The 15,879-nt window shown below is 44.8% G+C and overlaps 1 protein-coding gene across 2 annotated transcripts in view; it reads left to right on the top strand.

The window, feature by feature from the left end:
• The window catches only part of PCSK2 (proprotein convertase subtilisin/kexin type 2), a 2,031,987-nt gene that overhangs the window by 1,786,167 nt on the left and 229,941 nt on the right, over positions 1-15,879 (top strand). The window lies entirely within an intron of this gene.

The following is a 15,879-nucleotide window of genomic DNA, read 5'->3' as shown; positions in this document are numbered from 1 at the left end:
TGTAAAACCTACTTCAATCAAGTCAAAGAGTTAATGGAACAACAGGTCATGTGTTGTGATCACTTGTCTAGGCATTAGGAAGAATGATACATTGATGAGTGGTATTAATGAGTGTATGTCACCAAGGGTGATGCAGTATGGGGAACTTACGTGAATAAACTTGGGACTGCCTGTAAACTCAGGGACAGGTAGGTATTATGCTAGAATTGCAGGGCATGTGTGTGTGTGTGTGTGTGTGTGTGTGTGTGTGTGTGTGTGTGTGTGTGTGTGTGTGTGTGTGTGTGTGTACTTTTATGCAATGCCGTACAGGTCTTAATGTGCATTTCTTGTTTTCCCCCTCACAGATGACGATGTGGGTCAGGGTCCCTCCTGCATGCAATCTGATGTTGGTATCCATACAGACACTGAAACTGATGATAGGACTGTTGAGGCACAGGCGGGGTTGTCATAGGCCGAAACTGCACCATTGTTTGAAATACCCGTTAGCCACCCCAACCCCACACACAGTCACAGTGCCTATAATTACCCCATCACCAGTGGCCATAGCAGAGGGGCAGTTGGAGGTTGGTGGCAGTGCACAGGAGAGTGTGGTATCTATGCCTGCTGTGTCTGGACACAGCAGGGATAGCAGGATGTCCAGCAGGGCACCACATAGGCAGATGTACTGGGGTGCTCATGGGAGGGCCGCTGGTCATCATGCCCCTGGCAGAAGTGCCAGAACTCTTACCACCAGAGGTGTGTTTCAGACTGTCATGGGGGTGCAGGCACGTATGGAACTGTACAGCAAGCCTGCAAAGGGCTGCTCTGTCACCTGTAAGTGACAACTTCCATGAACTTGCAGGTGCCCTCCATGATTATACCGAGGTCATGGATAGATGGATAGACAGTTGGGTGAGATGTTGGGCCTCATTGACCATGGATTGTCCATGCTCGAACATGTGGTGGGAGTGGGGCGATGGCCACATGGATGTAGACCATCAACACCAACAAATGGTGGTCAGTGTGGACATGCAAGGACACAAAGGCACTCCTGTAGTGGCAGTACCAGCCCCAGCACTGCAGGGGGGGTGCTGTCCAGACCACACCACAATAGGCCAGGTGCACGTGGCCCTGGCCAGTCCCAGGAGGGACCTGGTTCCAATGAACATTTTTCATCATCAGGGGAGAGTAACACATCGAGTCCTGTACCTGGATGTGCCCATGGAACCCCTGGCAGGCACAGTCCACGTGTCTGTGGCTAGAGGTGGTGAACTGCACACCCTACCAGGTATGGACTGCAGCTGTCCATGAAACACCTGTTTAGGGCAGCCACATGGCAGAACTGTGTGCATGCATACCCACACACTATACAAACACCAAGGGCAACCCCATACCTAAACATCACCACACCCATATCACCTAATTACACCCCTCACCCACACACATGGTGTCAAACATATGGCCCACCCTCGGTCTCTGGAACACCAACAACACACCCTGTGCATATGATGATACCTGTGCCACATACCTGTCATCCATAACATCGATGCAGGGACAGGCTAATATAGTTCTGATGCTCACGGTGACTGTACTACAGTGTAACAATGTACTGCTGTGTCACATGTTGTCAGCAGTAATGTTTAATGCTTACATGTCAGGTAGCGTAGCTATCCAGCCATGATGCATTATAGCTGTTAGTAACACTGAGTGAATGTGGTCTCCATAATGTTATCCATTTGTGTTGTAGGTGTACATGTGTTGGCAGGAGGATGGTCTGCAGTCATATTCCATAAGGAGTATGGCACTGTGGTGAAACCATGGCTGTGCCATATCCTGGGTACAGTTGAACACATGTCACAGGCCTGTATAACAATTACTGCCTGTGCCACATGGACAGGTGACCCCCTGGAGCATGTATAATCAGCAACCTGATGTAGATCCATCCACATACATGCACAGTCTTACTTGGCAAGACTGGGACTAGACCCCTACATAGGTATGTAGAGGTACTGATGTGTGTGGCTTTCATTGCACACACCACACAGCGTTTAGGATGAGGTGAGTTCCAGGTTACATGTTGCATGCAGAACATCCCCAGACATGTACAGTATGGTAATGGGGGATGTAATGGTTGTATATGGAAAATGCATAGTGTGACATACCATCATATACACATTAATAGACACATAATAGGCAGACACACATCCAAGAGACCTGGGTCTATCAGTGCTAACTAACTTGTCAGTGTCTCCAATGTGTTACAGGTGGGCTGCACACAGCACATGCATAACTGGGCTGGATTGTGTTATCAGTTACTTGTATGGTTGATGGTGACAGTGGTCACCATACAGTGGTACATGAGACATGTACCGGGGGTCCCATGGAGTAATGACAGTGTACACAGCATCCACACCCCACTGTGGATATTGTACACACTGGAACCCATGATGACACTCTGACATACCCACCATCACACATTGACCACGACTGTGATACAACCCATTGTCAATCCTAACAGTGGTACTACAAGGATATGCATCTAATGCACATGCCACAGGCATAGTAGGGTGATGCATTGTCATGCCTCACCTATGGGCAGTAACATCACTATCCATAATACTGTGTGGCAATGTGTATTGTAATAGGAGTATGTGGCCTTGGAATGCTGTACCCTACAGATATACACACATGCACACATGCACAAACTTGCCAGAACTCAGTGGGTATCCCATGCCTATCAACCCATTTGTACAACACTGCTGTTCTGGTACTGCAATTCCTATGTAGCCATTAGGGAGAGGAGTGTAACAAGGTACATGTAATGTCCGGTACAGCAGCAGCCACATCTAACTATGGCAATGGATGTTGTGGTGGGTGTGAAGGCCTTCATGGTATTCCCAACTACAGGTGTACTAATACACAGACACTGATATCCTCAGTAATGCACACATACACATTTGTCAGTACTGGAGTGTATCACTGCAGGTGGTCATAGGTGTGTACCTGGCTATTGTCCATGGAGAAATGGGAGGTGTAGGGGATGTGTGTACAGTGGTATCATGCCACCTGCCATGTGCCAGCAGGTAATCTATCTGTAGATACCACTGTGGTGACCCTCAGGGTGAGAGTGACATGCAACAGCCAATCCTCTGTGTGCCTCCTGCAAATGGCCACTGAGGTGATCCAGTTGACATGTATGCAACATGTATGACAAAACATGGTTAATGTCTGTGTTAGAGACCTGTACCCAAGCATGTTCTGTTGACTGTGGTAGTGTAGTGGAGTAACCCTTGGCATGTGGTGCATACATGGTGTGGTGTCATATCAGTACCAGTTATAACACAGCTGGGCAGACATGTCAGTGTCAGTCAAGCATAGGTTGCCTGTACATATCCAAGCTGGATATCTGCCATCTACACATCTGTACAGGGACTGACAGACATCATCTTGCCAACTAGCTAGGCAGTAGGATGATAGTGTCGACAGATAGACATCTGACTCCAATATGTATGCCATTACTACATGTTGGAAGCCCTTGCTGACATGTGCTGTACAGACAGTAGTCTACAGTTACTTTCCAAATGTCAGATCATTATCCAGTAGGGCATATATACTGTGAAACAGCTTACACACCAGGAACATTACAGGGAGGCCTCAAAGTCCATCTATGAATGCAGGGGTGCTTGTTGCCAGTACTATATTTAGCAATTTACTCTTGCTTGGGAAAGCACTGTCAACAGTAGTAACGGCATGACACACTACATGCCAGTGTGACGGCATGTAACCTGGGTTACTACTCTTGTATGTAACACGTTAACATGGATAAGAGTGATGTACAGTTCTTATATACTCAAGTGTCCCAGACATGACACTCACACCCCTTGCTACTGTAATGACAGCACATAGACGCATGTTTTGTGCATGGCATTACATACAGTTATTAAAGATGTCATTACCCTGCTATGTTATCAGACTGGGATGTTTGCACTGGTTACCAGGGATGAGCCATGCTTAGCAGGTGTCAGCATTGCAGCAATATAACAGCTAAGTACATTTGCGCACTTGTAAGCAAAGCCTAAATAGTGCAAGCGCCTGTAAGTTCAACTGTAGCTTAGCACCTCTTAGCTTCACGCAAACCCACGCAAACGTGCTTAAAGCTGCTCAAAGCTACCTTAACCACTCTATATCCAGCAGCCCTTGTTCTGCCCAGCAACAAAATAAACAGCCATTACATGTCTTGAACCCAGGACTCTGTACACTATAGTCACAACAGTTAACAACTATGCCATGACAGTTATGAAGACAGTTGTTGTTTTTCCAATATATCTGTCAGTACACATATTGAATAGCATTGAACAATTGCTGTGACTTCCACAATTGTGTAGTACTTGTTAGCGATATTACTGTTGCATCACATTTGTTGTTATATCTAAATATACACATATCAGATACATATGGTATGATACATCTGGGAAGGTATACACAACTGTAGTGTTTACACATGACAAGGATATGGATATATACATATACATATGTGGATATATGTCTACATCTGCATACACATATATATTCATATATATGTATTTATACACATCTGTATAGTGCATTATATATATGGCTATTTATAGATCTCTCTGTATATATATATATATATATATATATATCTATATCTATATATATATATATATATATATATATATATATATATATATATATATATACATCATATATGTACAGATATACCTATTTATGTCGATTATATATGAAAATATCTATAACCATATGTGCATACTTGTTTTCTGAAGAAGTTCACACATTAAATTCAGTGAATGAAAGCACTAAAACACTGTGTTCTCATTTTCTGTTTCTTTGGATTTATCACCGGATTTGTTTGGATATGTGCATACATATCTAAACAGATATACATATTTATGTCGATATATATGCAGATATCCATAACTATATGTGCATATATATCTATAAATCTGTATATGTGTAGACATATATAGCTGTGCATATGTATATATATATATATATATATATATATATATATATATATATATATATAAATATATATATATATATATATATATATATATACATATATATCCATATATGTATGTAGATATGTATATGTGTATATATATATATATATATATATATATATATATATATATATTTATACACATATATGTTTGTTATGTTTGCCATATGTCGATAACATGGAGTGGAGTCCTACCTCAGCAACAATAGTCTCAACCTCTTAGTGCAAGGGGATGTCATGTATGTATTGCAGGTATATATGTAGACTGTTGCTACTGTAACATGGGTTGTCTTAACAGACATGTTGTGTGTGGGAGGTCACATCTGCTTTTGACATGTACGTCATCAGTTACTGACAGACATCCTGAGAACATCATAGTACAGTACCACTGATTGCACAGTAATGATCCTGTGGAATACAGCAGGGATATGACCAGTATACGTGGACAGTCTGGCACTCTCTGGTCAGTCCAGAGGTGTACACAGATCCCCTTCGTGCAAGACATATAGACCAAGCCAGACAATGTGGATGTTAACAGCCATGTACATGGGGGTATCATGTAAATACTGGACTATGCATGCCCACACAGTTTATGCCTTCACACATGCCTGTCTGTCCTGACACATAATAACTGGTGGTGCAGAGGTTACATGGCCACATACTACCCAGTAGTTAGTGACATACATCTGTACAGAATCCCACTTCTTTGTCAGAAATACACAATGGTGGCCTGGCAGCAGTTCATCTTGCAAATATCTGGAAATAACATCACACTGGGTAATTACACTAAGCTGCTACGCATGTAACAGAGCACTGTGCAAACTACAGGCAGACTGCCACAACACTGGACTACATTTTGTATGTGGAAATACACATGTACCTGCAAATATAGCAGGCTCTACAGGCATATCACAGCACAGAGTAAGAGACACCTGTGAGAAAGTGCATACCCATAACCAATGTGAACACAGCCACAGCCACATATGGTATGCAAGCTTAATATGACACTATATGGACTGTCTGATAAACACCATCCTCATATGTGCCACTCACACACTAACCCTACATAAACTAGGTCATGACACAGTGTGGTCCAACGCCTGTCTGTGGTATGAGACATGTGTGTGTTTGGCCCTACAAACATGTGAGCCAGTAGGGTACCATACACTGGAGAAGTATGTAACATCAGATAGAACAGGACCAAGAACAATGGCATCTACCACAGTCTGTGCACAAACCAAGGTATGTATTCACAATACACATACTGTCAACAACCACCATACGTACACAGACCCCAGTACTGTACACACAACCGCAGAATGCCCAGGTTATGTCCTCAGATATAACCCCTACTATACATAACATGTCTAGTAGTCTGATATCTGACTGGCTTGTTATCAGGTATGATGTCAATAAATAATGGTGTACAGAACATATGCACCTCTTACTGCATGACATGTGTACAAAGGTTGAGAGACTTGTGGCTGGAGCCACAAACACTGGGCCAATATTGGCATGTTGCTGTGATACACTCATACATTTACTGTTGTAACAGGGTTTTTTGTGACATATGTCACATGAGGGATATGAAGTCAGTAACTCTCATGGCTGTTACCATGTACTGACTGGAATCCTCAGACTATGCTTCTGCAGTTCTAAGATAGGTGATCTGTGAGTAACACAAGAAACATACGCCTCCAAACACTGCCCAGTCTGCAGATAACCATGCAGGTGGGAGTTTCCTCAAACACATAACACTGTCATGACAGGTATTAAATCATGTAGACCAGCCATATCCACACACACCCTGTTAAACCAACATTACTCCAAATGCAGAAGAGCAACACTTACATTCTGTAATCATCTCTGGCACATCCCCCTCCTGTTTGCTGGCCTGCCTCCACAGTGTATGTTGTTAGAGGTAAATCCCAATACCATCTGTGATGCTGTTTGCCAAATATCGACATGAGCTCCTGCTCACAGTGAATGAAAAGGCCCAACACCCACATGATGTTCCTAGATATTGGAGTGTGTTTCCATGCAATTGGCTATGGGAATGTTACTGTTCCACATCCAATGAGCTAGACGGGGACTGCAATTCATGCAGTGGCCATCAGCTGATCATGAGCATTACTTACAAAACACAAGCTGCAGCCTAACCAAAGCAGGTGTGCTTCTCCACATCCCCCAGAGAGGGAGTGAGAGAGACAGACAGAGACAAAGTAAGATAGGGAGAGGGTGGGAGAGTAAAACCTAAGCATGCCTGTGTCACACACTTACCAGTACAGGATTTCAAACCCCTGACTGACTATGTATTGCTATTACATTTCTATGCAGTTATTGGATGTGCCACAGAGCTTACACATTGGGGAGCTGTCCAAAGGTATATCTGATGGTGAGTGACATCTGCAACAGTAATACAGGAGTGGTAAGGTAGGTGTAGTACACGTGCCTGTCCACATGAACAGGTGTCAATATCGACACAGCCATACTCTCTTAGGGACTCACACACATTAACACAGTTGGCAGGGTCAGGAATAGACTTCCTAACTAGCTAGTTTGTCACAATACAGTAATATGCAGGTATAACATGCACCACAGGGGTTATCAGGATGATATATGGGCAAATGGTAAGTGATGGTGTCTCACATCAGACAGTATGCTTCAGTAGGCCAGTAGGAGGTGTAGTGAGTGTGAATGGGGTTGAAATCATTATACTCCACACACACAGCCACAGGGTTCCAGTACTGACATGCATGGATGGGTGCATTGCTTCACAGGTGTGTAGTGGTTGACTGTGCCAGAAGGATGTACAAAGCTAGGTGAAATGTATACATTGGCATTAGGTCACATGGCAATGGTCTGCAGTGTGGCTCAGGGGTGTAGTGTCTGGATTGGCCCACACAGGTGGGTATTGTATTCACCATCTAGTCATCTGGGTTACTGTTGTGGGTGGCCAGTGCTGTGCAATGCTTGCCATGTATGTGTTCTATTGTCCATGACATGAACGGTGTCTGGGATGTGCACACATCCCACATTCATGTTCTATGACATGTGGAACTGTACCTGGGGTGTCTGGGCCATGTTGTGTACACAGATTGTTATCATCAGATGTGCCATTCTTGGCCTCGTGGTGGGAACTGGCAATGGACACCAGGTTGACCCTGCACCTACATTGACAGCATGATACAGGTATTCCCTGGTGTCAGTGGTGTCTGTCCATACAGGTCATGCGTTTAAGGCATGGTATGTCCTTTGTGGGTTACATTTGATGGCAGTACAGTTGTTGCAGGCATCCAGTGGGGAACATAATGAAGGCCTGCTATCTGCAATTATGTGCCTGTTGTAGTGATGGGACAGGGTGCCATGCCCTCTGTGGTCCACTGTAATCACACCATTGTTATTTTCTGTGGGGAATATGCAGGGAACTACCAACATAGCGGTTGTTGCCTAGCCGAGTGTGTTTGTGTATGAGATATGGGTTGAGAGTGTTCTCTGGGTAATACAAGGGTTGCCCTCACCAGACCTTGATGACACATGTAGGGGTATGGATAGTCAACCCAAGCCTCTCTGCTGTTTGACATCTGTTATCCTTGTAAGGTGGACATTGTGACATATAATAGCCCTACCATATAAGAAATTTGCAAAACGCGCTCCACAATGAGTCCAGTTGTTACACACTCACAGCCACCTCCACACAGGATACGGATGACAAACACAGACACACACACACAGAATCTCACAGTTGCCATGTCTGGAATTGGAACTCCTACCTAACTAGTACATCACACTACAGCATTACACAGTTATAGCATGTGCCACAGAGATTACTGGGCTACCTCTTTCCCAAAGATGTATTTCAAGGTGAATGACATCAGCAGGCTTGCCAAAGAAGGTAATTTGATATTGTAGTGAGTGTGACTGGCCTAAAAAGCATCGATCCCTACAGAGATAAACACACGCACAGTTGACACATCTGGGATTAGAACTCCTACCTGATTAGTACATCACACTGCAGCATTACGCAGTTATAGGACACACCATTGAGATTACTGCGCTACTCCTTCCCTAAAGGTGTATTTCAAAGTTAATGACATCAGCAGGCATGCCAAAGTAGGGCATTTCATATTGCAGTGAGTGTGACTGGCCTAAGAAACATTGATCCCTACACAGACAAATACACACGCACACATACACACACAAACACACACACAGTTGCCACATCTGGGATTTGAACTCCTTCTTGACTAGTACATCACACTATAGCATTACACAGCTATAGGACACACCACTGAGATTACTGGGTTACTCCTTCCCCAAAAGTGTATTTCAAAGTTAATGACATCAGAAGGCATGCAAAAGTAGAGCATTTCATATTGTAGTGAGTGTGACTGGCCTAAAAAGCATTGATCCCGACACAGACAAACACACACACAGTTGCCACATCTGGGATCAGAACTCCTACCTGACTAGTACATCACACTACAGCACTACGCAGTTATAGGATGCGCCACAGAGATTAATGGGCTACTATGTCCCCAAAGGTGTATTTCAAGGAGAAGACATCAGCAGGCTTACCATAGTAGGGCAATGGGGAGTGCAGTGTATATGCATGGGCCATAACCCATTCATCTAGAGGTAGGCACACCACACTCAGGCACACACAGGTTTTTATTCCACAGGTACATGCAAACAACTGCTAGATGGGTACTGACTTGTACAGTCATGTTGCATAGTTAGCACTAGCACCACATACACTATAATGCTGAGGGATTCCAGAGGCATATGTCTATAGTGATTGACATTTGCACATCATGTGGTTTTAGCCAATTGGATGTATGCTGGGTGGGAAAGGCCTCATGATGGAAGGCTGTTTGTCACTGTCACTCTCTTCCACACATCTTTGTATGTATACTTTTGGCCTATTATAGTGTGTTGTCCTTCGATATATGTGTGCACTCCTATCCAATCTATGTGCAAAGCATAACAGGTGTGTACTGAGGAGTGTATGCACTAATCTCTGTGACTGCAAGATATGTATGGTCCACTGTTGTTGCCAGACATGGGCTTCATTTCTTTAAGTGTGTGAGCATGCCCAGTGTGACCTTTCAGTAGTTTGTTGTCTGTCATGGCCTTTGTTTCTCTAAGTGTGGGAGTATGCCCAGTATGACCTTCTGTATTGAATGTGTGAATCCATTCCAGGTAGATTGTACTCCAGTGCAGACTTTTTTGTTCTACACCTACAGGTAGCAAACTGTTTCTGCAGGATATCTGCAGATCAGTTGACAATATGGGGTCAAAATGGGCAAAGGATAGTGGGTTACTGTAGGTAATTGTGTCTGTACAGCTTCTGCTTCATGGTCCTGGTGTTAACAGAGATATTCAGACATATGTACTGTTATACACTGTGATGTTTTATGTAATCAAGTATTGTCAGGTAGACATATTTGCTTGCAGTGATGTCCTGGGGAACACAGGGTGAATGCAGCTGTGTCCAGTAATGTGGTCAGCAGCCTACATATTCTTGCACACTCATGCCATTCTGGAGGGGAAGCTGCAGACACTTGCTGCTGGGTCTGTGTAAATGGTTCAGCAACTTGATACAGGGGTGGCAGAGGATCCCATTCTTGTACATCCATCAATGTGACAGTATGGTCATAGCTTGCTGTGGCGATACCTCACAGCTGTACAGATTCACACAGGTTACCGAGAGTCAGGGGTCATAATTCTGGACATTATCCCTACACATTGTGGTTTACAAGCAGGTTTGTAGCCACTCATTCTTGTGTTTGCAGCCAGGGATAGTATGCGCACACGGCTGAGTTTCAGACTTCACACACTCCATGCTGCTCATGCTCGCACCCCCCCCCATTATTCTATCCTCTTCCATACATTATGTGAACATTCTCTGATATTTTACCTATAGTTATCACCTCTTCCCAGTAGTAATTTGGTGTTGGTCCACAGTTCATGCAGTGGGGCACGGTGGACATGTTACTGTGATTTGTCCACATGGCCTTGCATTTGGGTTATGTGGACTGTGTTATGCTGTTATTTGGGAGTCCATGACATAACATACATTGGCAGTATGGGTGAGAAACAGCCCTTTGGCAGTGGACTGTAAGCCATTTGGTAGTGATGCAGGCCAGCTGTAGCAGGTCGTTGCATTCTGTCAGTCCTACATTCCCAGTCTGCGACAGGGTAGGTGTGCAAGGTGTTCATGCCAATACCTTCTGTCACTATTGGTCCAGCGGTGTGGATGCTGGCAGGGTGTTGCTTACAGCTAGGGGCACACCTGCATGGGACACCTGTCTGCATGCTGCATTCTTTCGCTATTGCCATACACAGGTGGGAGTCATAGTGTACTGATTCCCGACAGCAGGTTTAAGGCCAGAGAGTTATCTGTGGGTGGTGGTGGGGTGAGCTGGGTGCATGTGTGCTATGGTCACTACTTGCATCTGACTCACAGATATTAATGGGGCATTCCACTTATGCTGGCTTGTGCAGGGCCATCAGCTGTTTCTGAATACATCATTCCTATGACCTTTGTGGTCTGCCAGTGTTTGGCCAGATGACATTGGTATTCCCCACTACAAGCCCAGATAATGTACTTCAAACCTGTATGTACAATTCCAAAGGTGTTTCCATGTGACAGCTATATATTATACATTGTCTGTCTGGGGTACTTCCCCCTGTGTACTGCTTGTATGTCTGGGCCGACAGTTATGCCATGTCCATCTTTCAGATGGTAACACATATTACTTCCAAACATTTACTATGGCTTACTGCTGGAATGTGTTATACTGGGAAGCATTGTGTTTGACACTGCAGTTGGGAAAACTTGACCCTGTCATCGGCAGTACTGGGCATTGGCTACCAGGACAAACCTCACCATGCATACATACTGACCACTCTCACACAATATACAACACACACCAACCCAACACATGCAGACCTGCATAATGTACACATGCTACAATCTATATTTCTACCTTGGCCAGCTCAGGTAATCTGTGCTCGACTGTTATTATACATACATGTTACTACATTTCTACTGAGGACTGGGGGGGGCACACCTGTGTGTTACTACATGTCTACATAGGCTTGGGTGGCATACCTTACTGTTACTACATTTCTACATAGGATTGGGGGGGGCACACCTGCTGTTAGTACGTGTCTACCTAGGTATGGGGAGAACACCTGACTGTTACTACATTTCTACATAGGAGTGGGGGGCACACCTGACTGTTACTACATTTCTACATAGGATTGGGGGGAGCACACCTGACTGTTACTACAATTCAACATAGGATTGTGGGGCGGGCACACCTGACTGTTACTACATTTTTACATAGGATTGGAGGGGCACACTTGACACTTGTACACATTTGCTATGACTGTACTGGTATGTCAGGTACTCCATTTCATTCTGTATTCTAGCCTATCATGCTGACTAGAGGCATATCAGTGTACTACAGGTCTTAGGTTTGATTGACCTACATTTCAGTTTCTGACTTCTTACCCTTCAGAACTACCATCCCACTGCCTGACCTGTTGTAGTCTGTCTGTGTAGGCCTGGATGGGGGGGGGGTTACCCATAACCATCAATCAGAGGCCTTAGCACAGGCTTAATTTGTGTTTGTCTGCAACTGTCCTGCTGGCTGAGACTGTTGTTGGGTATGTGAGCCTCCCTGACTGGCATGTATGTGTCATATGGACACACTTGTGGCCCAGCACATTTCCTACAGTGGGTTTCATCACCTTGTCTAGTACTGGCTACTATGATGACACCAGTATTTGTAACAGATCTCATGCTACCACTATAGGTGTCTACTGTCTGCTAGCATCCCATTCAGCCACCCAATTAACTTGCATGCTCACATCCATACCATAGATACAAGTAACAACACATACTACTCCATTCAGCAATTGGTAGGAAGAGTGACTTACCTTGTGGCTGTGCCAGTATTGAGGATGGTGCTGGAGGACTGACTGTGTCAGATGCACATAGTACACTCCCTATACATGGTTAACCACAGGTAGTGTCATCTGTTGCATCTCTTTTACTGTATGTGCGAGTCAGAGAGAGGTGTCATTCCCTGGGTCCCTACTGTGTCAGTGTATGTGCTATGTTTTGCCTCTTTGCCAAGGTCAGGGCATACTGGGCATGCCTCCTTCTGCCTACTGGGGTAGGCTCAGGTTGTTCCTCCTCTGAGTCACTCTGTGCTTGTACAGGCCTTGGCAATGGTGGGGGTTGTGTGGCCCTGCCCCGTGCTGTTCCTGCTACAGCTGTTTCCGCTGTATCATATTGTGTATCATGGCACATATGACGATAATTTGGGTACATGGAGCTGGTGAGTACTGCAAGGCTCCACCGGATGTGTCCAGGCACTGGAACCATGACTTGAGCATCCCAAACACATGCTCTGTTATGATTCTGGTCTGTGCATGTGCCTCATTATGGAGTTCTTGTTCAGGAGTGTGTGCATTTCTGATGGGTGTCATCAGCCACAGCTCCAGTGCGTAACCAGCATCCCTCACTAGGTGACCGTAAGGTGTGTCCCCATTGGCAAATCTCTGGTACAGCTGCATCAGATGCCAGATGTGGGAGTCATGATAGCTTCCAGGGCAGCCAGCACACACATTCATTATAATGCCCTGGGCATCACACACGACCTGGCAGTTGATGTAGGGGTAGCCCTTGCGGTTGATGTAGACACTACCCTGCTCACTGGGTGGTGCTTTGATGCATGTATGCGTGCAGTCTATAGCACCCACTACCTCAGGGTATTCTGCTATTTGGTGGAAGAGACGCATATTGCTGGCCAATGTCTCATGGCTGTTGTGGAAATATACGTGCTCACCAGCATGTGCTGACATGGCATCCAGGAACTGATGGAGTACCCTGAATGCTGATGCCTGTGAGATCCCTATGATATCCCCATTTGGCCTTTGGAAGGTACCTGTGGCTAAGTATTCTTAGGCCTACACATACCTTGGTATCCACTGGGATGGATTCCACTCTGTTAGTTCTGTGTGTCAGGCGTGGCCGGCACAGCTCAACAATTTTCTGTAGGAGGTCCCTGTCCACCCTATAGTGCTCCACTATCTCCAGCTCATCTTGCCCCTGGTAGGTTACCCTGGGTCTGCACTCTCTTCTCCACCTCCTCACTGTAGATAGGTCGACAGCATTCTCATCCTCACTACCCTCAGCCTCTTCCACATGTTGATGTATGGTAGCTGCAGCAGCCCCTATAATTTTGTTGCTTTTGTTTGTTAAAAAGTCCCCGGGTGTATACACCAGTGGTGTAGAGTATGTGGGAAAAAACATAGGGAAAGGTGCTTGCATAGTTTATAGTAGTGTTCTGGGCTGGGCTGGGCTGGGCTGGGCTCTGCTGCCTGTGTAATTGGCTGATTCTGATACATTTCACCTGCCAGCTATGCTCGTTCTTCTTGATTACCTTCCTACTGCTGTTTTCCCTTCCCATTGCCTTCCTGTTTAAGCCCGGGGGTATACCACGCAAACACAGTGCTCAGATGTGCACAGAGCTGTTATTTCCTGGTTTACTTTTTTTTATTTTTCTTTAAAACCCGGTGCATGGCACGCACACCTACTTAGGCAATTTAATGAGTGCCTGACAGCCTCAGACACACACCCTTGCTTAGCTCTGCTAAGCTAAGGGAACACCCGAGCCACAGGGCTCCAATAAGCTTACAGTATGCCTCACACACACCCCCTATGATGCCAGCTAACTCTTAGGCTTGAACCATGCTATTCCTGCACTTACATGGTTGGGTGCTGGCTAGCATTGAGGGAAAATCTGGAATTCAGTATCATTCCCCTCATTTGCATAGGATTGCCTGCTAATGCATAGTTACAGGTCCCACACTGAGCCTTCCCCCCTTAAAAACCACTATTCACTGGCCATGTTGTCTTCTGACTGCCATTGAGTATAATGGCAAACTAGTGATATTGGTTAAAATGCTTATTTCAGTTTTTTTTTTTAATTTTTGGCCCATCCCATTTGCGCGCCACTGCCCTACGCTTAAACATCCAAAATCGTCTAAAAAAAATAAAAGTTATTCTTTTTGTTTTTCCAACTGTTTTCTATGCCAATGGCCACATATTTGGCCATTGTCATGCTTTACACATATTATACACCCTTTATTTGAAATTGTCATGACTCTGTTTTGTAGTTTGCAGAAATGTACTCGGTTACTAACCGAGTACATTTCTGCACACTACACTAGTCCTGCACGGCCGCCTGACAGCTTTCTGGATCACAATTTCACCTCATATGCATGGTTTTTACCTGCAAATGGGGTAATTTGCATACAGGAGCTGTGTCTGTACAGGAATAGTGCAGGAGCGATCGTACACATCCCTGGAGCCTATTCTTGGATCGCACGGCAGCCATATTGCCTCCAGGAGCTGCTGCACTATTCCTGCATGCTGTGCAAGGCTTGCTGAATCCGGGGGAAATATATACAAGTATGGCAGTACCACAGATGAAAAAATTAGTTTACTGCAGCTAAGAAAATATAAGAGCTGTTTCTCTTTTTTTTTTTTTTTTGTTTTGTTTTGTTTTTTTTTTTTGCCTTTGCTACTTGCCAACCATCTACTCTCTCTCAGTCAACTGGCTTGCCATATATTCCCATACACCTGGGTGAGAGCCAGACCATGAGGGGCTGTCATTTAGGCAGTCATCAGGATTCGTCTATTTTTACATTTTGCTTGGTAAAATGTCCTAGGTGCGGTTTGTAATGGGTGTCAGTGAGGACATATCACTCACTTCTTTGGCTGATGTAATGCCTCAAGAATGCACTACTATTCTTGAAGCAAGTGGCCCTATGGG

This window comes from Protopterus annectens, chromosome 1.part2, assembly GCF_019279795.1.
Source record: "Protopterus annectens isolate FY-2018-M chromosome 1.part2, PAN1.0, whole genome shotgun sequence".
Lineage (NCBI taxonomy): Eukaryota > Metazoa > Chordata > Ceratodontiformes > Protopteridae > Protopterus > Protopterus annectens.
This window is presented reverse-complemented; position numbering and strand designations above follow the sequence as displayed.